At 57.0% G+C, this 22,641-nt stretch overlaps 1 long non-coding RNA gene across 1 annotated transcript; it reads left to right on the forward strand.

The window, feature by feature from the left end:
• Positions 1-2,598: 2,598 nt before the first annotated feature.
• On the forward strand, positions 2,599-14,421 carry LOC130543514 (uncharacterized). Its single transcript, XR_008958893.1, has 2 exons — positions 2,599-3,147; positions 3,594-14,421. It is a non-coding gene; the product is annotated as an uncharacterized LOC130543514 (long non-coding RNA).
• Positions 14,422-22,641: the final 8,220 nt, after the last annotated feature.

The raw sequence follows: 22,641 nt of genomic DNA on the forward strand, positions 1-22,641 counted from the left end.
GCCGATGTCAGCGGTGCCAGCGTGAGCAAGGGCTGGGGTCTGTCTGTGGTCAGCATCTCCACTGGGTGTGCGGCCGCAGAGGTCCTACCTGCCTTGGCAACCAGAGGGCCGTGCCGTGTGCTGGTTTAGAAGGGTCCAGACACCAAGAAGACTGACTCGAGTGCGGACAGCTGTGTCTGCACAGCACATGTAGGACTTCCAGACAGGTGCCTGAAATAGTTCCCTGTGCTTAACCACTTCATTCTTCTGCCAACCATGACCAGCGCACCGAGCCTTTGCCTGCACCCTTTGAGAAGGTGGTAGGACAGAAGGGAACCAGGAGCAGAGATGGGACGGGGACAGGAGGGGCAGGGCCTGCCGTGGACGGCGGGCTGTGTTCTCTTTCTTCTGGACATTTGCATCCTGCACGTGCCATCCACTAATCTGTTCTGATTGTCCTTCAGGTCATATCCTAGTTCACATCTACACTGGAGAGGCTTCTCTGAGCCCCCTCGTCAGGGCTGTGGTGACCTGCATGTCCCCCCACAGAGAAAACCACCCTTCCTCGTCTCTCCCACCGGCATGTACGTTCTGAGGGTGAACCGGTTCTCCACTGTGTCTTCAGCAGTGAACGCTCCTCATAGTAACAGGCTTTGGATAGATGGCTTTACGGGTGGGCAGATGGCCGTATGATGGTAGACTTCTGTACAGATGGGGAGGTGGACACACGATGGGTAGATGTCCGTATGGATGGAGAGGTGGACATAGGGATGGACAGATGGGAAGAGAGACAAGACGTAGTAGGTTTCTTGTGCTGGCTCAGAGATGGCCCTGTCATGGGGGCTGTCCTGAAAACCACTACGGGCAGATTTACTGTCCCCTCCAGCGTTATTTGAAGTGAGATGTCATAATTTGTATGTAGTCTGTCAACACCCCAGTCCTGTAGCACACAGATGACGTATGATGGAGTATGCAGACGCAGGCTCAGATTCTTCACCATTTGTACTTTTCAGACTCATTAGAGACATGTAATTAATTTCATATATCTTCCCACAAAACCTGTACAATGTTTCTCTTTTCTTATTGAAGACTGAGCTCCAAAGAGACTTGAACCTCTTTCCCATGTCAGAGTAGCCAGCAGCAGACTCAAGCAAAGTCACACACTCAGCTGTGGTGTTCAGGCACCGCCGGCCCTCCGACCCCACAGCATTCACAGTGCAGTGAGACTGTGTCTCTATGCAGCCCGCCAGCCTCTCCAGCCGCCATACGTTCAGGCCCATCTTCCCAAACACACAATCTGGGGGACCCCCTCCTGGCAGCAGTCGTGCACCAGGGCTCCAACCTTCCCACGGACACTTGGACACTCGGCTGGACTTGGCAGGAGGGGCTGGGGCTGTGGGAGAATGCACAGTAACCTGTAGGACTTTGCTCTCTGGGGAAGAGAAGGTCCCACCCAGGCTGTCCCAGGGCCTCTGTGGGGTGGGAGTGGAAAGGGCAATATGTCCTAATGACAGAACTCAGATTTTTGATCTTCAGTGTTATCTCCAAATGTGGTTTTACCAACTATCACAAGATACACGGATGGGATGGAGAGATCGGACCCTGTGGCCGGCCCTTAAGCAAGTCTGCTCCTCTCTCCTCATCTCTTGGTGTATCTTCCCTGCAGACTTGCCCCCCCCCCCCACCGTGTGCTGAATGGCATGGGCGCCATCAACCACTAAAACGGGGTACCACCTCCTCCCCTCCCTCACACTGCCGCCACTCCTCCCATGTGCACACAAGTTCACTCAGTGTCTGCGGGGAGCCGGCACTGGCCCAGGGGCTCGGGGTCCTGCCCCGTGCAGATGGCAGTCTAGTAGGAAGCTAAATATAAAACAGATAACCACACATCCAAATACAGAATTGCACGTTGCCCTAAATGCCGTGAAGGCCAAGTATAGGTTTTATCACAGGAGGACTTAATTGAGGTTTGGGGCTGGGCAAGTCCTTTGCCAAGAGAGGTATTTACAGAGACCTGAAGTGCTGGGGAGCGTGTGGTGGGGAATGGAGGGCCGAATGTCCCCAGTGAGTTGCATGGGCCTTAAAGCAGGAGTAGCTCTGAGAATTTCACCCCCGGCCTAATGGGAATCCAGGGGGCTGTGCGGTGTGGGGTGCTCTGACCTCTCGGTTGGCCCGGGTGCCGACCTCGGTGAAGGAGATGCGGGCTGGCACCCAAGGGTTGGCCAGCACTGGGGGGAGCGTCTTCATCGGGAGTGGGAAGGGGACCGTCAGAGGGTCCGACGCCCCACTGAAAGGCAGACTGGGCATCTCCCCAGTTCCCCGAGTGCTGGATGCAGTCTCACCCTCGCCATCTGGCTCCCCTCCGGTCCTGGCTGCTGGGTGCCCACCCTCCCCTTCCCTGGGTGCAGTTCACCACACCTGCAAGTTCACTCGACTGCTTCTCCCATTGGCCTGTGAGCTCCCTGAGGGAGTGACCTGCGCTTTGTCTCGGGGCCCTGTGCCCCATACTACCCCTGCAGTAGGGGGGATCGCAGAAAAGGAAAAAAAAAAGAATTTCAGTTGAAAAAGTGACTTTTTGTTCCTCTCTGATTCTCTCGGCAAAACCAGGAAGCACTTGTACTTGTCACAGTGTCTCGGACTCAGCGATGCCCGTTTCGACGGCGGAAGCGCCAGCAGCTGAGAAGAGGTGATCAGAGAAAAACAAGGCACCGGGTCTCTGAGGGAATTCCCTAAAAACCCAGCGTCAGGAAGAACTGGCTGCCATTTCAAGGAACCATGACCTTCCTTTGTGGCAGCCTCGGTGTCCGTCTTCCACAGCTGGCGGTAAGCCCGCTACAGAACGGGGTGGAGCAGACTCGGGCTGCGTTTGCTGAGATGCTTGCTTTGCTGCAAACCTCAGCCAGGCTTCCAACAGCACTTCTTAAGGAAAAAGGCCTTTCTGTTTAGGTTCGCCATGCTCTAACCAACCTTTCTGGGGACACGTTTTTAATGATTAATCCTTACTGCATGTTTAGTGTGTGCTCTCAGCAGGGTCCCGTGTGCTGCGCAGGCACCGTCTTAATTACTCTTCCCAGGGGCCTGGGGCAAGGATGTCCCTCACCGCAGGTTCACAGACGGCCAGAGTGAACCAGGCAGAAGTTCACGGACTTGCCCGTGGTCACAGACTTGGTAAGTCCTAGAGCCAGAACTCAAACTCAGGTGTCTGATCCACCATTAGCTAATCAGCCATCATTCCGTGCTGTCATACTTTTTGTCAGATTCTGTCAGGGTTTGATTTCAACCAAGGTCCCAGTATTGAAAACAAACGTGTTACATGTGGTTCTTCTCCATCCATCTAGAAGTGCTACTCCCTCGGCAGGGAGGACAGCTGCTTCCCCCACTGCCCTTATGGGCTCTCATGCATCCTTCAACTGGGATGCGAAGCTCTTAGTTCTAGAAATCTTCCTTATGGCTGTGAGAAGCAGGGGGTGGGCGGTGCTCATACCTGTACAGAAAGCTCCCAGGAGCCACCTCCCTATCACCCAGCTCACCTCTCTATTCTGGTTCATCCCCAAGTCCCTGGGCACAGGGACACGGGGCCCCCGGACACTGACAATGATGCTCTTTCTGACCAGAGCCAGCGATTCCTCCAACAAGACCAGACACACACGTATGACCCGAGGCTCTTCTCAGACCCTGCCTGCACTGTTGGCCATGTCGGAAATACCCCTCCACATATCTGGTGGAGAGTCCCTGTCCTCCACAGCTACTCGGGGAGGAGGGTCCCTGTCCTCCACAGCTACTCGGTGAGGAGGGTCCCTGTCCTCCACAGCTACTCAGGGAGGAGAGTCCCTGTCCTCCACAGCTACTTGGGGAGGAGGGTCCCCGTCCTCCACAGCTACTCAGGGAGGAGAGTCCCTGTCCTCCACAGCTACTTGGGGAGGAGAGTCCCTGTCCTCCACAGCTACTCGGGGAGGAGGGTCCATTCTTCCTGGCCTAATGAGGACGTAGGGAAGCGGCCATGTCTCAGTAGATTCCTATTGCCGACTGTGGCCCAGGTGGGTCGTGCTCTAGGGTGTCACTATGTCCTGTGAGTGCTCATGGGATGTGCCAGCCCTGACCCTGTGGTGCACATGGACGACTCATCGCCAGGGATGACAATGGCTGCTGCTGGCTCAGCCCTCTTGCAGGGCTGGGTCTCCTCGCATCCTGGCTTATTGCTCACTCCTCCAGGAGTGAGGTGCTGTCAGACTGTTAGTTCTGTCCTTCCGTCTTTGTGTCGGGCTACCCGAGCTTGCACTGTAGCGCTCACACATAAAAGAACAGTAAGCCCCAGTCCTCTGCCCCCTCAAGGTGTTGTTCTTCTCTTCCCACTTGGCAGGATCCCTGTGCTGCTTGTCTCTCTGCCAGCAGCAAATTAGGAAGGTTCTTTGGGGAGACGCGGTGGAAGGGAGCAGCTTCCTCTACCAGGGAAGCCTCCGGTGCAGCCCGAGGGCCTCGCCCGCTGCCCTGTGACCTCTCCTGCCCACTGACTGCGGCTTCCTGCTGTGGCTGTGCGTCCTTGAGAACAGGTCCCGCGTCACTCTGGAGCGGGTGGGGAAGGACACACCCTCACGGGGGATGTGCAGGTCCCGGAGTTGGACAGCTGTCCTTACCGTCAGGGGTGGGTCCCGCAGTGACTGTGGCATTCCTTATTCTTGCTCTCAGACACTCCTGTAGGCGAAGTGGCATCCGGCTCAGACAGCCTGGGGTCTCCCATCAGTCCAGAAGCCCCTCTGGGCACAGGGCCTCCTCATCCAGCCTCCGGGCTCCCTTCTCCGCGGCAGTGTCTACTCATCGGGGAACCTGTTGGTTAGAATCTGCCGTCTGTGAAGGCGGAGGCTGGTCTCACTCTGTGCCGCGCTCCAGGGCCTGGCTCGGGACCTTCGGAGGGGACGGATCCTTTTCTGCTTCCTGACTCCCTCCTTTTTCCTTCTTCTGGGGCTCATTCCCTCTCTTTCCTCTCCCCTCCCCCTTCAATCCCCTCCCTTCCCCTCCTCCTCCCCTTCCCCCACTTTTATCCCCCTCCCCCTTCCCCCTCCTCTCCTCTCCTCCCCATCCACCTTCTATCCCCTCCCCCTTCCTTCCCCTCCCTCCCCTTCCTGTGCTAGTTCGGAGCTAGAGGAAGGACCAGGACCAAACTGCTGACAAGGGTGTACCGTGGAGGGGAGGAAGCAGAGGCTGTAAGGGGCCCAAGGCAGGGTGTCCAGTCCTTGGGGGTCAGAAGAGGCCCGGAGAAAGGGGGCCCGAAACCATCTGCACAGGGCAAGGCAGGACTCCTCCTGGGGGCCTCATTTGCAGGCTTAGCCTCTGTGAGCTGGGGGGGCGGTGGGGGGGAGGGTTGAGGACCAAGCTGAGTTCCTGGTCAGGGGACCCTAGATCTCTGACAGGAAACGTGGGGAAGTGGTGTGGGCAGCTTGGGGGTCAGACGTGGGGCTGCTGGGAGGGCAGGGCTCCCTACTCACATGCCCTTGACTTCCCAAGACAAAGGCAGTGCATTCGTGTAGACAGAAACTTACAAGATACGAACAGGCAGGATTGGGGAAGAAGGCTCTGCTGAGCTCAGCTGGCCCTGAGATGTCTCTTGCCCCGGGGGTGTTTCCGGGCTGTGTGTGCGTTTGGTCTGGGTCTGCGGTGGGGCCTCACAACCTTACAGCCACGTTTCTTTGAGAATAAATCTTAGAATGAAGTGGCAGAGCCACCTCCATTCCATGAACGTCCACAGAAGACGGGCGGGACAGGCTGCGCCCACTCCTTGCGCCTGCCACGCGGACGGGGCAGTAAGAGAGACGGCCCCGCGCACGCGAGCGTGTGTGTGTGTGTGTGTGCATGTGTGTTTGGCGTGTGCTCTGTTTACTTACTCAGTACTGTTTGCTGAGTAATGGTTGGGTATCAAGCCCTGTTTTCGGAACTGAGAATATGTTTCTGAATAAGAATGACGGAGTTCTTGTTCTCATCAAGTTGGTATTCTGGTGTATGAATTCAGCCATTTTTTGGACACAGAACAGAAATCACAAGGAAGAGAAATCTATTTGGTGCAAAAATATTTTTGCTGGCAGATAACTTCTGAGTATCAGTGAAACAATGGTTACCTTCTCTTGCAGCCCAGCGTTTGTAAGCCTGAATGTTATACTCTGATGTACCAGTTCTTTCAAGCATTCATTCAAAACTTCCCCAAATTCCTATATTTTCATCCAAGAGGAAGTGACACATCAATGCAGTTTAAAAGAAATTTTTCTCATGGTCTGAGTTCAATGCATTCAGACAAATTTAATTTTAAAAACCTTAATTCTGCCCCGAATACCAGTCCAGAGAGCCAAGCGATAACCCAGCAGGGGTTCTGTGGGGACCAGCTCTGACCAAGATGGACCCCTGGGAGAGGGCTGGCTTCGGGCAGAGCGTCGGGGAAGCTGGGGGTGCTCCTACCTCAGTCTGCATGGCCCATTCTGACTCCCGGGATCCCAGAACCTCCTTCCGTTTCATTAGAAACTCAGCAAATGTGGGAGCCGCCCAGCCCTGTTCCCTGTCACCAGTTTATCTTTCTCAGTGACCATCTCTTCCCAGGAATGTCGATTTCCTAAAATCCCGGGCCCAGTCGGGATCTTCCTGCAGACTCTTCCCAGCTGCAACTTTTCTCCTAGAAGTCTCACTGACTCAGCTCAGGAAACCCTCAACATTCCACCGAGCTGAAAACGTGAACATCCAAGCCCTCCCCCACGTGTGACGTCTGACGAGCTCTTGGTTGTGCTTCATGCTGGTACGGACCGTGGCGGGATTAGTGCCAGACAGGGCATCCGTGGGGGCCCCGCACCTCTGGTCTCAACACCCTTGAGTTTCCTTCCAGCGTGTCCAAGGGGGCGATGCCGAGACGCTCCTTACACCACGCTCCTTATGCTCCTTACACCACGCTCCTCAAATGAGCGAGCTGGCCGGCACGGGAGCAAGACATCTAGAGACAAACGCTCTAAGAAACGACTTGCCGGGTGTGTCTGCGGTGCTGGGAGGAGCGCGGCCTGCGGTGCTGGGAGCAGACCTAAACGTCACGGGCTGAGTCCTGTGCTGTACACATACCAGCCTCGTTTCCAGAAATACACCACCCAGGTAGCCTCCCGAGGCCGCACACCAGAGCTGCCAGGGCCCCCAGCTGCGTGCTCACCGGGGACCCCGCGCGGTCCTCCGGGCCTCGTCTCTGGGCGGGTCCCAGCTCCTCGGGCAGCTCCGTTGTGCGGTGCACGTTAGCATTTGCCTGTGGTCATGTGCATGGCACACACGAGTCAGGAGATGAAAAGTCTGAGGGAAAACACAGACTCTGCTCCGTGCTGGAGTTTAATAAGCAGTAATCAGTGAGAGAGGCTTGGTGGTCACGGCAATACCGGCTTATTATCCCTCACGGAGCAGGGCCAGCGGGTGGTGGGGCTGTGGGGCCAGCGGGTCTGGCGTCTGCTTGTATGCAGAAATCATCTGAGAGCTTTCTAGGGTAGCTGGGGTCTATTTTGGGCATCAACCCTTGCTGCTTCGTTACAAGCCAGAGTGAGGATGCTTCTTCAAGACCAAACAGCCAGTCAGCCTCAGGTGGAAGTCCCTCTGTCACCGAAAGCCCATGGTTTTGCCTCCAGGGTTTCGCCTGAGGGCTCCCCTTCCTGTGGGGCTGTGGTTCCATAGAAATGCCAGCCTGGAGGGTCCCGGGGCGCCAGGGAACCCTGGCTTGGACACCAGGGCTCATTAGAGCCTCTGGCACATTGATGCCTGCTACACTTTTAATTTCTAAAATCGGAGCAGGAATGCGCAAGCCTGGTGGTTTTCCTCTCGGGTCCCCGGTCCTGGCCTCGCGCTGACGCTTTCTGTCGGCGTCTGTGCCTCCAACAAGCCTCTCATGGGGGCTGCTGCTCCACCCAGGGACCGAGCGTGGGTGTGAATGAGGCCCACCGCCTGGTCGTCGGGGCAGAGCGCCCTTTCTTCCCTACCATCTCCAAAACGTGGCGCTGGGCTTCCTCGCATCTTGTGAAAACAGAGCATGAGAAGCAGAAGGACGTGGCGGCCTTGCTGTGAGCCACCCAGTCCGAAGCATTTCTCGGCAAAATGCTAGTTTTACGCGTTTCACAGGCCGTACCCTGCCTCAGGGAGGGCAGGCTACACATGTTTGGTTGCAGAGACACGTTTTTTGCCAGGCTCTGGAAGAATTTCAGCCTCGCCTCCTGCTGGGAGACCCTCCGGGACAGCGTTGGCGTGTCGGCTGTTACCAGCTCACACGGCGGTGCCTGCCCAGGGTCCTCGGCCTCAGGTGCCGCTGGCTCTCGGAGACAGCAGTCCCGGGCCCTGCGGGGAGGTGAGCGGCAACCGCAACAGCCAAAATGTCTGCAGACCTTTGCCAGTGTCCTTGGGGGCACGTGCCTGCTGAGAGCAGCTGGTCGGGTCCCGGGGTGGGTGCCCCTCCTCCCACGAGGCTGCATGCCCACCGACGGAGTTTCCTCCAGACGCAGAGGCCGCATCTCACCAGAGCCCGCTATGTACGCTGCAAGGCCCTGCACAAAATGAAAATGCAGGGCTCCTTGCTCAGAGATCATCAAACACGTCAAGACAGTGTCAGCTGAGTGTTGGACTAGACGTGGGTCCGGCCGAGTGTCCTCATGCCTGCAGCGCTAATGTGGTGCCCCGAAAACACCGGACAGCAGCACGGACCGAGGCACCCGCTCCTTCAGGCCTGGCGGATCAAGGGCCAGGTTTGGGCGCCCCTCTCCTCTGCACACCGTCTGTGCCCCGAGGCCCCCGCAGACCAGACTTTGTGGCTGTCTGCCTAGTAAAACAGGGCCAACAGGAGACCTGCCTGAAGGGCCTGCGGAGGGACTGTGGGCCATCCGGCCACCCCGCCCAGCTCCGGGAGCACCTGCTTGGCGAGAAGGGAGCAGAGAAGAGCCAGGCCTCAGCTGCTGCGGCCCCTCCCCTGTGAGCAGACGTGCAGGGCGCCCGGGAGAGGAGAGGCAGCTGGTCTGTGTGGCAGGGGACAGCCACCCCCGCTGCAGCCAGGCTCAGCCCTTCGCCCTGGAATCCAAGGTGATGAACCTTGGTGGGGGGGCGGGGCGGGGAGCAGCTCCAGAGCGTGGTAGCAGGGGTGGGGGCCCTGCCGGGACTGGGCACACACAGGAAGGGCCCCACCCTGCCCCTGTCACCCACCTGTCTCACTCACCTCTGCGGGTGGTCCTGGGGGAGATGGCAGGGGCGTGGAGAGACGAGGGGGCTGTTCAGAGCAGTCAGCCCGGTGTCCACGCTCCACAGGCCAGCATGGAGGCAGTGGGTGTGCCGCCTGGAGCCCAGCTGGGGGTGTCCACGTGGGGTCAGGTGGAGGTGCATGGGCTGCTCCCACGGTGAGCCATTCGGGGAGACAAAGCAGCACATTTGCCAGCCAAAGTCAGAGCCTCCTGGAACAGTCCCTGAGCCCTGTACTCCTCTGTGACTCAAAATACATTTCTTAAAATAACCATTGAAGAACTCTGCTGATGGGCCGTGATTCCTTGTTTCTCCACGAATCGTGATGGCCCCGAGACGTCCAGACTTCCAGCTGCTTCCGAACAAACACAAGATGATGGTTTCCGCAAACGTTGGGGAGAATACAAAGTTTAAATTCAATTTTCAAAAGTACCAATAGCGGGAATATGTTTTGCCTTTTAAAGACCGAAGGGGGGATAAAAAGCCAAGGGACTTTATCTGTCCGCGTAGAGGACAGCGGCAGGGAGAGGACCTGGGGAGGCTCTTGGCTGCTTATGATGAAGGAAGGGCCGTGCTCGTCACTTCTCTGGACACAAGTTTTGTCTTCCTTTTTAAAAATTTTTTTTTTTTATTGCCAGAGAGGGAGACAGAGAGTGAGAGAGAGCATGAGCCGGGTGAGGGGCAGAGGGAGAAGCAGGCTCCCCGCTGAGCAGCGAGCCGGATGCGGGGCTCGATCCCAGGATCCTGAGATCATGACCTGAGCCGAATTAGATGCTTCACTGACTGAGCCACCCAGGCGCTCCTGCCTTCTTTTAAAAAAAAAAAAAAAAAAAACTTCTGTGACTTCCGTTTCTGTAATATTCCCCAATTGAATAAGTATGCACTACAGAAAATTTTAGAAAATGCAGAAAGCGTAAAGCAGAACACAAGAATCAAGATCGCCACGAGCCAGAGCTCATGGCGTCGAGGTGCCGCTGCCTTGTCCTCTCCTGGGGGAGCGTGAGCTTGCGCTCCGTCCGTGACTTCGTATTTTCATGTCACAGAGGGACACAGAGTGTGGACACCCTTCGATCGATGGACCCTCGTTCTGGGGGAGCCCTGAGCTCCGAGCTCAGAGCAGCAGCACCCACACAATGCTGGATTTAGATTGTTTCTTGGTCTCATCTCCCATCTTCCCAGATTCACAGTTTAAACTTTCAATTAGATACTTCAACCAAATATGCCAGCAGCCCATCAGTTTCTGCTGGATTGATCTGTGTGTGTGGAGGCCACACAGATGTTGGCTTGGCCTCAAGAGATTCGAGGAAGCCAGGTCTCGATGAAGTGAGCCCCGGGAGCTGGGTGAGCCAGAGAACCCGTTTCCAGCACGTAGACATGCCAGACACAAACCCCCGTCCTAATCTCTCCCTCCAAGTCCTGCAGGTGGACGTCTACTCGTCTTGTTCTGGCCTCATCCGCCGTAACTCGCGTTTGCAGGTGAGTGCGCTTGGCACCCGCACTCTCCTCCCCCTGCATCTTCTGTCCATGAAGGAAAGGCCCTGTCCCCTTCATTTCTGTGAGCTCCTAACCCAGGACAAGTAGCTGACGAGAAATAGCCTTGAAAATGCATTCCATCAATGAGTGAAAATAAATTAACCAGTGATATCTGTAAAAACCCATTTTTTTAATATAAGACAAACTGTTTTCCCCTCCATTTATCTGCAGTAATTGGAAAACACGCATAACTCAACTGTGATGGACCTAATTTCCACGGACCTCAGTGTAGCTGACGGTACAGGAAGGCATTTCACTGCCTCCCTAGGACGTGTCCACCAAGGGCCGTGGGCCACACTGTGCTTTCAAATGTGTCGATGATGAAATGTGCACCAGACTGGAATGTGGGTTCTTCCTGGCCTCTTCCCACACCTCGGAATGGGCTGGCACTAGGTAGAGGCCTTTGTTGTGGGTCATGAGCACTTACGGACTGCATCCCAGGAGTTGAGCAGCAAGGCACCAAAGATGTCAAAGCACAAGGGGGGATCCCTGCTCTCGCACGGCTCCGTCTACGGGGAAACAAAATGGAAGCCACACAACCGTGAGCGCTGTGCCTGACCTCCCTCGGGGGACATTTGGGCGCTTTGCCCCAAAGTGGAGCCGTTGACTGGGCCTCTGGGTGTGGCCTGGGTGACGAAGGGTATTCCCGCCGGGTGGAGGAACCGGAAGACGGGGCAGAAGAACCGCAAGTCTGCACTGGCCCAACCTTCATGTCATCCCCACTATGTGTGACGGCCAGATCCTCATCTGCGAGCCAGTTTCTGTGTCCAGCGCAGGTTCCTGGGGAATTCTGCCCCCGTGGGATTCATCCCTGACACAGGGATGACACTGCCAGCTCCCAAACTTCCTCAAAGCCTGGAGATGGCAGGAAGATCCCAGGACAGGATCTGCAGTCTCTCGTTACAAAGTCTAACGCACGGGCTTGGCTCCATCTTCAATGGTCCCTTCGTTCCCGCATGGCTATGTCTGGGAGCTTATATTCTGAGACAGTCATGCAGAGACGCTGAGCCAAAGAGGTGCTGTGAAGGTGACGCCGAGGTGGCTGTTTATCAGTGAGAAGGACTGAGGTCCCTCCATGGAGTGAAAGGAGGAGAAGACGTGGTTGGCCGTCTGATCCATTCACAATCCGTGACGCCCGAAAACAGCTTTCTCAGAAAGGACCAGTACTTTGGTTTATTTGCGACTACACCTGCCTGCTTACCTTTTAAGTGGTGAGTCCCGTCAAGGCAGGAATAATTTTTTTGTGACATATACCCAGTACCTATTACAGGCATTCAGTAATTTCTTTGTGTTAAAAATTGCACAATTTAAAATTTACCGTCTTAACTGTTTCTAAGCGTACAGGTCAGTGAAGGACATTTACCTCATTGTGCAACCAGTCTCCAGAAATTTCTCATCTTGCAAAACTGAAACTCTGTCCCCATTGAACACCTCCCCACTCCCCTCATCCCCAGCCCCTGGCAACCACCGTCCTACTTTCTGATTCTGTGATTTTGACTAACCTAGAACCTCTCGGGAGTGGAATCATACAGTATGTGTTTTGCATGTGTGTGTGTGAATGGCTTATTTCACTTAGCACAACGTTCTCAGAGTCTATCCGTGTTGTAACATATTGCAGCATTTCCTTCCTTTTTAATATTCCTGAATGATTTCCCATTGTATGAAGAGACCACATTTGCTTATCAACGCATCCATCAGTGGACACGTGGATGGCTTCATCTTTTAGCTACTGGGAATAATGCTGCTATGAACATAGGTACAAGTACCTTTTTGAGACCCTGCTTTCATTTATTTTGGATAGGCACCTAGCAGGGAAATTGCTGGATCATACGGTAATTCCATGTTTAATTTTTCTAGAAACTGCCATGCTGGTTTCCACAGCATCTGCACTGTTTTACGGTCCTGCCAGCAGTCACAGGGTCCCAAATACTCTGCATTCAATGCGGACGCTTGTTACCTCCTGAATGTTTGGTAGGAATCATCCCGGCCAGGACGAGGGGTACCTCACCGTGGGTTTGCTTGCATTTCCCTGATGATGGGTCATATTGAGCACATTTTCATGTGTTTCTTGGCCACTTCTGTGTTTTCTTTGGAGAAATGTCTATTTAGGTATTTTGTCCATTTTTAAATAAAGTTATTTGCTGTTTGTTGTTGGGTCGTAGGCACTGTTGCACGTTGGGGCTGCTAACACTTTACTAGAGACACAATTAGTGTTGCTCCCATTCTTCACGTTCTTTCAATTTCTTTGTACTTTACTCTGTTGACCGTGCCCCATGATGCAATCTTTAATTTTGATGAAATCCAACTTTTGGTGTCTGTGCTTTTGGTGTGAAATCCAGGAAAGTCTTGCCAAATCCATTGTCTTTTGGTCTATGCTTTCTTCTAAGAGTTTTATACTTTTGGGTCTTATTTTTAGGTCTTTGATCCATTTGAGTTAATTTTTGTACGTGGCGTACTGTGGGGAACCAACCTCATTCCTGGGCACGCGGCTGTCTGATTTTCCCAGCGCTGTCCCACCGAGCTGTCTTGGCGCCCTTGTCGAGGTCGTGAGACCGTGAGCGAGAGGGCTCCATCCGGGCTGTCCCTTTGGCATTGCTGTGGTCTCGCCAGCTCCACACTGCTTTCAACACCGCAACATCGTGGTAACTTCTGAGGTCAAGAAGTGTGAGTCCTCTGGTTTGCTCTTCTTCAGCAGTTAGTTCCTTGGGATTCCTTGAGACTCTGTATGAATTTTAGGATGGATTTTTCTACTTTCACAAAAAATGCCATTGAGATTTTAATGGAGATTGCATTAAATCTGTAGGTTGCCTCAGGTAGTATTGACATTTTAACACTGTTAACCTTTCAGATCCATAAACACAGATGGCTTTTCCCGTCTACTCAGGTTCTGTCTTGGAGCAACATTCGGCAGTCTTCAGTGTAAAAGTCTTTTGCCTCCTTGGCTAAGTTTATTCTTAGGTAGTTTATTCCTTTTTGATGATATTGTAAATGGATGTTTTTATTTATTTCTTTTTCGAACTCTTCATTATTAGTATGGAAACATAACTGATGTTTGTGTGTTGATTTCAAATTCTGCAACTTTGCTGAATACATTAGTTAGTTTTGACCTTTTGTGGGACACACATTCAATAGCTTTCAAACAAACTTAATTCTCGCAGTGGTCTGAGTGGAAATAATAGGAGATGACGTGTATGGAGAAATACCGTGTGCCAAGCTCCTTTACAGCAGGTCCAGCCTGATATTATATATAAAAACTTTCTTCCTTCTTAGATAGACCTTATCTTTTTAAATGTCCAAACAGCCCCGCAAAAGTCCATTTTACAAGGGAGAAATCTGAGGCTCGCAGGTTCAAGAGTGAGCAGGAGCCAGACGTAGGCTGCTCACCCAGTCCTTCTGCCTGCAGAGACATGTTCTTTGCATTAATGAAGAAATGAATCATGGCACAAATTCATTCATGTGTTTCTTTTGTTGTTGTTGTTTTGTTTTTGTTGTTACTCCTTTTGATTTATTCAGAATCCCCTCAACACATCTTAAACCACCATCTGGAGCTTTAGTTAAAAGACATTTAAAAAGTCTTTTCAAAATATTTTGTGTGTAACCCCAAAGGACACCCCACTGAATCAATTGATGTTTCATCTGTTTTTAATACTGTAACATAAATAAAAGTTAATATACTTTAGCGTCCTGCAGAAGCCTGACTCAAAGAGAAATTATTCACAGGCTGTGTAAGCCACAGGGAGCAGCGCTCTGCCCAACGGGACCTGCATCGGGGTGGGGGCTCGGGGTTCCCACGGGGGCCGAGAGAAGATGGCACTGCTGTGCAGGGCCCTGGGGGAGGCGCTGCCCGCTGGTCAAGGACGGTCAGAGCAAGTACAGCAGCCAGACTAAAAGGCTCTCGAAGGACTAATTCCCTCCTTAGGAACCGTGAGATCCTACCCAGAGCAGGGCCTGGGGCGCCCAGCCCCGGGGCCCTCGCTCCCGCCCGCACCCGCACGCTTGCCTGCACCACGGAGGGCGCCAGTCCTGCAGCCACCGGACGCTCTGCAGAGGAGCAGGTGACACCAGCTTTCTGGTCTCCGTTTTCTACCCAGCTCCGACGGGCTCAGGCTGCTGTCTTAGAGCGACTGTGGCTCCATTTCCTGGGGTGTGTGTTTTCCCACGGGCACCTGGCTGGGCTCCCTGACCCTCTGTGCAGCTGCATTGGGCTCTGGCCAGCCCCACAGAGCCTCCCTTCTCTCAGGCGAGTGGTCAGGGTGGTGAGGACGGCAGAATTCATCTTGGAGGCTGATGCCCCATAGGCGAGACCGGCAGGGCTCCCCACTAGGACCCCGAGAGAGCAGGAGGATGTGGGCAGAGGCTTTATCCCGTTCTCCTGCCGGGGACTCTGACCATGGTCACTCACAAAGTGCCTACACTGCTGAGGACAGGCCGTTTTCTCCATTTTAAACAGCCCTACAGGACATGGGGTTTGGTCTTAAAGATGCATTTCCCCTAGAAGTGGCCGGGCCATGGCATCAACAGGTCAGACCCAGCCTGGGAGAGGAGAGAGAAAACCGGGGGGCAGAGGCCTGCGAGTGTCGCGCCAGGGCTCGGGGGCTGCAGACACCCACGGCCTCGCCCTTCCCACAAGGCTGGTCCTGGGGCTGGAAGGACAGGTGTCTGCTCTGTCACCTCAAGGAGACCAGATGGAAGGTGAGGAGGCATGGCCTCCGGCTGGAAGGATGGAGGCTGGGTGGGAACCACCCCTGGGCCCTGACCTTTTCTGAGCCTCTCGGCGCCGGGCCCTCCGTGCCAGGGAGACAGGCCAATCTGGGACCACGACCAGGAGCAGGCAGAGGCCTTGGAGGGCACAGAACTCTATAGTTTACATGAGCCCCAGCTCCACTGCCATTCTCTGCCTGCTCACCCTCGGCCAGCGGGGGGCCAGAGGCTCACTGCCAACCAGGCAGGCCTGCCCGGTGCAGCCTGTGCAGGGCTTTGCCAGGCCGCTCCCCTCCTCTGTGGCCTGAATCCCGTTTCCACCTGGTGAGGCATCAGTAGGTGACTGGAGACAAAGAGGTCATTTCCCCTTTGCTGAGTGTGCGGGGCCTGACCTTTGCACAGCAGGGAGTGCGTGCAGGCAGCTCCTAGAGCCCAGAACCCCGTCCCTGGTAGCTCTGCGGATGGCGTTTCAGCTCCTCCCCCGGGAGGTTTGTGGACGCAGGAGAGACGCTAATGCAGGTGGACCTTCCCCAGGCACAGGTTTCCAAGGAGGACGACGGCTGGAAGGGCAGGTCAGCCTCCTGGCCTGAGGGGCTCCTCGCTCCAGGAGGGTTAATTGTGGTGGAGCCCTTCGAGTTACAGCCTGTGCCTCATTCCCGCCTCTGTGTGTCCCGGGCGGCCGTTGGTGCCAGTCAGTGCTCTTTAGCTTTTCCTGAGGCGAACGCAAGACAGAGGGAATGGTCAGAGGGAGAGGTCCTCACGCTTGTGCCCCGGCGATGGGCCACCTGTGCAGACGTCTCTCGGGGGCTACAATGTTTTCCCGGAATCATATCTGCAAAATAACACCCCAGGTCTCAAAATAACCCAATTGCGTGAACTCAAAGGCAGAAACTAAGAACTACCCAGAAATGAGCAAGCCTCGAAGTGAGGAGATGAGCATACTAGAGATGAGGGAGGGTCCCTGGTGCTGGGGAAGTGGGTGGTGGTCGAGGAGGATGCCCGCAGGCCCAGCACCCACCCCACAGCCATCCGGCCCTGCTGTCAGCCTTTCTGTGTGAAAACATGGCCATCAGAATAGAGGCCGAGAGGAGGCCCCTGTCCAGGCCCCATGACCGTGTCACCTTATGCAACTGCAGTGCCATCAAGGGCAGGACCTCACCTTGGGTGTCCCCGATGGGGCCAGGGCTGTCCTGGTCAGGGCTGCATGTCTGTCCATGGCTCCGGGGCAGCTTCAGGGCCTCGTGAACCCGGCAGTTCTGAGCAGCCAGAGCTGATGTTTACTTACACGCCAAGAGCCTTAGAGGGTCTATCTTGGGGATCTTCATTATTATTATTCCTACTTTACAGGTAATAAAACCGAGGCTCAGGAAGGCCAGCTGACTTAGCAGAGTTCACATTGCAAATAGCAAAACAGATTTGAGCCCCCGGCATTTTGTAGCCATACGGTGGTCCTCCTGTTCTCTGTCTGGAGCTTAGCCCAGGGTTTCCTGCAGCCTGCCTGTCTTGAGAGCCCACAGGAGCCCGCGGAGGAGGGTGGGGTGGCTCAGGCAGGAAGCACCTCTGTCCGGGGCCTGGGAGTGGCCCACATGGGCTCCAGAGACCCACGGTGCTGAGGAAGGGAGAGGCTGGTGTGGGCTTGGCTCCAGGGCTGTGTGTGTGAGCCGGTCAGAAACGTATCCTCCACTTCAAGACACAGCAGACGTTACCGCTGTGTTGCTTTTGAAGGGCGTGACCCCCTCACAGCCACCCAAGCCACTGGGCACTCGGTGATGCCGGAGAAACTGGCCTCCTGGGAGCCACTCGCCACAGCACCTTCCAACCTCCACATCCTGCCCCATCGGAAGCTATGTCTCTCTCCAAATGCCCCTCTCAGCCATCTCCTCTTCTCCTTCTGCCCTTCTGTCTCTGTGTCTCTCTCTCCTCCGGCTCCCCCACTTGACTGCTCCACCACCCACATCTGTTCTGATGGCAGCCAGCTCTCTCTACTGGAGGCATGTGCACCGCCCAGCTGCCTGTCCCTCAGGCGCCAGCACCCCCTAGCCTTTTCCTTCAGCGAGTCCCCATCTGCTTATCACCCCAAATGCTTCCCCAACCAGAGGATCCCAGCCAGCAGCTTCCTGTGTCCTGGCACCAGCTCAGCTGGGGGGCTCGAGGCCTCTCACTGGGTCACCCACCACACAGCCTTGTCCCAGGGCCCCTATATACATGGCCGGTGCCCCCAGATTCTTTGGGAAAGCCTGTTCCTCCAGATGTATGTTCAGGTCCCGAAGGTCCGGTTCTTCCCTCAACCCTGCGCCACTCCTTCTCTGGTGCCTGTGAGGCTGGGAGCCCCCGTGGGTCCAGCCCCCTGCATTGCTGCAGGCCCGGGGCCTCGGCACCCCTGCCTGGGGCTTTACGGGCCTTCTCAACCCAGAACACCTGCTCCCGAGCCTCCTGTCATGCTCTCCCACCTGCTGGGGCGCGTCCCCACCGCTCCTGGGCCTGGGCTGACTCCCACCCCTCCACTCCGGGGGTGCTCATTTTGCTCCACGAACTGTCCTGCACAGCACTTCACAGGTGGGTCCTGACTCCCCAGAGAAACGGTCACGGGGCTCCCTGCTCCCAGCTCCCAGGGCTACAGTGCAATTCCCTCCAGAAGCCCGTCTTACGGACAGAGGGAAGTCAGGAGCTTGGCTGTGCGGGCAGGAGGGAGGGAGCCTGGGAGGGAGATGCAGACCCCGGGGTCCACAGGGAAAGGGTTGTGTTCTGCAGGAGGTGTTCTTGGGGCTGAGCTGGGCACTGGGGGTGCAACCTGAGCCCGGGAACCAAAGGACGTCCCCTGAGAGGGGACACCGAGGGCGCGGGAGGAGCAGGAGTGGTTGGGGCATGCCCATGGCAGGCTGGTGATTCCCATTCTCGTGGCCAAGCGCACCGGTCCCGCAGCAGGAGGACGGCCGGAGCTGCCTGCAAGGCGCCTCTGCTTCCACCGTGCGCCCGCTTGGAGCTAAATTGGCCTCTGTATACGGCGGCGGCAACAGGCCGTGCCAGCTGAGCCGGGCAGGTGACCCGGACAAAAGGCCTGGCTCGTGGACAGAGTGCGGAACCCCACGTGACCGGGCGGCCCGGCCTTCGGAGCCTCGGCAACAAAAGCTAACTCAGAGGCTAAACCAAGAGCCTCCATTTGGAGGTTGGGCGGCCTTTAGAAACGGGCTTCCTGGACCACATCCCTCCGCACAGCCTCTGTATCAAAGATGCCTTTGTCACCACCTCTCCTCTGCTGTGCGGCCCTCCTGCCAAATCCGCCTGCTGCCATGGAGACGCAGCGCCTGCCGGCTCTTTCCGCAGGAGTCCTCTGGCCTGGACGGCGGGGAAATAATGAGACAGTCCACGTAAAGTCTATCTTGGAAGCCTCGGACAACCAGCTAAATGTCGCCCGAGCAATTAGCGCCCTCGTCAACCGCATCCTAGTTTCCCCGCTGGGTGTCTGAGCGGCAGGGCGCCGTGTGTGTCGGTGGGGAGACGGTTCCTCCTTCACCTCCTGCTGCCCATGTCACAGGCTGAGCAACACTGCGCTCGCAGGGGGCAGCCCCCTTGATGCCCAGCAAGTCCTGGGGCGTGAGGGCAGGAGGGTGGCAGCTGACGGGCCAGCCCCATGGCCTTCCCACCACTGGAAGAGGGGACAGGACTTGGGGGCAGAGGTGGGCTGGTCTTGGGGCCCCCATCTCCGCTGGGCATCCTGGGCAAGGAGAACATTCCAGGAGAGGCTGCGTCCCGGGAACCGGACGCACCTTCCAATGGTGTTGCCGTGAGCCGGGAGTGGTTCCCAAATCCCGCTATCTTTCCAGAACTGTCAGTCTGAGTCGGAAATCCTACCCCATAAGGACGGCACGTTCTGGGGGAGAGCAAACCCGAACCCTCTCCACCTGCCTCGCCTGCTGCTTGCACGGGGACCCCACGCCGTCCGGAGGGTTCTGTGACCCGGGGAGTGACCGTCCTCAGGGTCTGCCACTCCTGACGGGGTATTTGGGTCCAGTGAGGGGTCTGTCGGCCATTGCGTGCGGGCTGCCCTGTTTGTGCCGTGCGTCGTGGCGTCATGGAGGCGCGTCTGGCTGCCCGAGGCGGGGAGCCTGCGTGGGTGTGTCTTCGTAGCCTCACAGAAGCCCAGCACCAAAATCACGAGCAGTCCCCCATTGCACACACGTGAACGGACACACGGTGTGGACACCTGGTGTCAGCTCTGCGTGAGAGGAGATGCCTCGAGGAGCGCTGCGCAGTAGGGGACAGGATCTGGACTCCGCTCAGGGGGCGGTATGGCTGGCGGGTGCGGGCCGGGGGAGGGGCAGCCAGCTGCCGGAGGCTGGAGCGGGGTGCCCCGTAGGGTTGTGGACGGTGGGGGTCAGGGTGACCGCTCTCCGCAGGGGGACAGAGCAGGAGCCCCTGGGCGCTTGGGCGGGGGCCCACGTGAAGGCAGGTGTGGGCGCAGCAGGCTTGAGGCACCAGGATGTGCTCTCCGCACGCCACTGGTCAGCATGGCTGAGGGGCCGGTGGGCGAGGACAGGCCGCCCCCAGCAACCTGGCCTGGCTCTGCCTGTTTCCCACCACTCCTGTGAGGGTGTCGCTGAGCCACCTGTGAGCGGTGGTAACTGGTTGGCGCCCACGGCCACCGCGAGAGCCAGACGGCCGGGGCCACGGGGTCTGCAGCATGCTTGCTTCACGGAGACAAGTTTAGACTGGGCCCCAGACCCTCCCACCACTCTAGAAGGAGCCTGGTCCTGGGAGGGGCGCAGCCAGAGAGCAGGGCCGGAGTAGGGCTGATGCGTTTCTTTCTCTGAAACAAGGTAAACCAAAGAGCGCTTTTCTCTCCTTGGATTGAAATGGGGCGAAGGTCAGGAAATGCTTCTGGAAAATGTGCCGTGCCTACAACTGCCCGTTAGTGACCTCCCAGCCTGGGGGAGCAGAGCCGAGCCGCGGGTGCAGGAGGCAGGTGTATACCCGAGCTCCCGCGACAGAGTGCTGGCTCTCAGTCCAGCACCCGCTTGGCCAGGCGTCTCCCTGGGAAGGTGGACACCAGGGATGCCACTGCGGGCATGGCTTCTGGAAATAAACGGGACGGGAGAGCGCAAGGTGCGTCTCAGAAACCCTGCGCTGGTGAAGGGTCTGCGTGGCTGCCTGAGGTCTGGGGGATCTTCCTGGATTTCCACGCCAGCTGGTCTCCCCACCTCAGCGGGGAGCAGTCACCTGACACCCCCAGTCTCGGTGGCACGGCAACCCCGAGGGGGGGCGTCCGGGCTCCATTCAGATGGGGATGTGGGTCACAGATGGCCTGAGGTCCCCCAGCTAAAGCCCCCGCTGTCGGACTGACGGCCGCCCCGGCCGGAGCAGCAGCCGCGCACAGGGCTGCTGGGACCACGGCCCAGGCTGGCAGCACAAGACCTGAGTGAGGTCAGTTAGCCTGCGCTGCAGTGGCCTCGGTGGGCAGGCAGTAGCCACGTCCATGGGGAGGGAAGACCGGTGGGACCCAGGACGATAATGGAAACAGTAGAGTTTGAAGACTTGGATTTCAGAGCCCGCAGGTGGATGCCTCTGAGTGGAGGTCCTCCATCCCGCTAGACACCCACAGAGGTGGGCTCTAGAAAGAAGTGGAAAGGAAAGGATGGTACCCCACCCAATGGACACACTGCTCTCGGGAAGGCTGAGGACACCTTGCACGACCCAGCAAGTGGGTAAACTGAGGCTCAGCCCAGGGCTCTTGCACACAGCAGGCACCAGACTGCAGGGAGGGGCCTTTTGTCAGGGACACGCAGACGGTCTGCTCAGCATGTAATCGTCTGTCCACCTGGACCACACATCCACGGGACCACGGGGAAATTTCAGGTTTGGTGTCTGTCTTTGATGCCCTACCATCGTTTCCTGCTTCAGGGGACTGGGGTCGGGGGTCAGCTCAGCTCAGCAGTTACTTCCAAGGAAGGCAGCTGTCCGGAGGGGTGGGCTTGGATACTGCATACTCGGTCCTGGCAAACGGGCAGAGGATTTCAACGATGTCCAGCTCTGGACCGTTGGTCAGGTCTCAGGTGGGGCGTGGATGGGGCGGCCGGGCCCTCTTGCTGTCCACCCAGAGCCATCCTGACGTTGCTGGGTCTACCCAGTGCCCACCAGCTCAGCCCCCCTGTGGAGTCCGGGTGCACAGCCGGAAATCCTCCTTGTTTTCAACTCCACCGGCCGGACAAGGCCCAGGCAGTAATTCCTGGCTGTGTTCTCTCATCAGTGGAGGCTCCTAGGGGCCTTGGGAGGACGCAGCCTCAGGGGCTCTAGTCCCGCATCTGTGACAGAGGCTTGAGAGCCACCAGGTAGGGGCTGTATGGGGGCCCCAGGGGGTCTCCCCATGGCATCCGCCAGCCCCCTGTGAGCCATGGGGAGACTCCACCCTGATCCCAGCCTTCCACGCTCATCCACTCAGACACCACATCCCCTGAGCAGAGGGACCCCTGCCCGGAGCCTCGCCCCATGTCCTCCATCCACCAGACGCCCTCGTCCTTCCCTGCCCGGCCTCCAGGGCCCCCGTCTACCTGGGCAGCATTCCTTGGTCCCAGAGCGCCCTGCATGACGTGGCTCAGGGATGCCACCACCACTGCACCACCACTGTGGCCTAGGTGTGGCCTCCAGCAAAGTGCCAGCTCTTCAAGGAGGAGCCCTCAGCTGCTGCTTCCCCGTGGCCCTGAGGCCTGGACGCGGGACCTTGCGCAATCCCAGCTAAGCCCCCAGTCTCCTCCATACAGGCACGGGGGCTTGGCCAGATTCACAGCCTGGTCCAAGACGCCATCGCTGCTTTCTAGGCTGGTTCTAACGCGAGACCTCGGCTGGCCGGGGTCCCTTGCCCTGGGCCGCCTCACGCAGCCCCAGGCCTGGCTCTCTGCTCCTGGGAGGACACAAGCGGTCACTGGAGATTTCCCAGTTGGCTGATTTCACAGAGTCCGGAACTGAGCCTCGAAGGAAGTGACTTATGTCCTTCCTCCCTGGTGCGCCTTCCCAGGCACCAGACAGAGTGCTGGGAGCCCCTTGCCCCACACCGCCCTGGCCTTTGAGGCCTGGAGGGACTCCTGCTGTCCCCGAAAAGGGGCCTGGGGTTCCCCTTCCTCACAGTCTCCCCACAAGGGGAGCGTCACCTTTTCAGGCTGTGACGGTGTCCCAGGAACAAACTCCTTGCTTTGGGGCTGGCTGGGCGTCCAG

The sequence above is a fragment of the Ursus arctos genome, unplaced genomic scaffold (assembly GCF_023065955.2).
Source record: "Ursus arctos isolate Adak ecotype North America unplaced genomic scaffold, UrsArc2.0 scaffold_13, whole genome shotgun sequence".
Classification (NCBI taxonomy): domain Eukaryota; kingdom Metazoa; phylum Chordata; class Mammalia; order Carnivora; family Ursidae; genus Ursus; species Ursus arctos.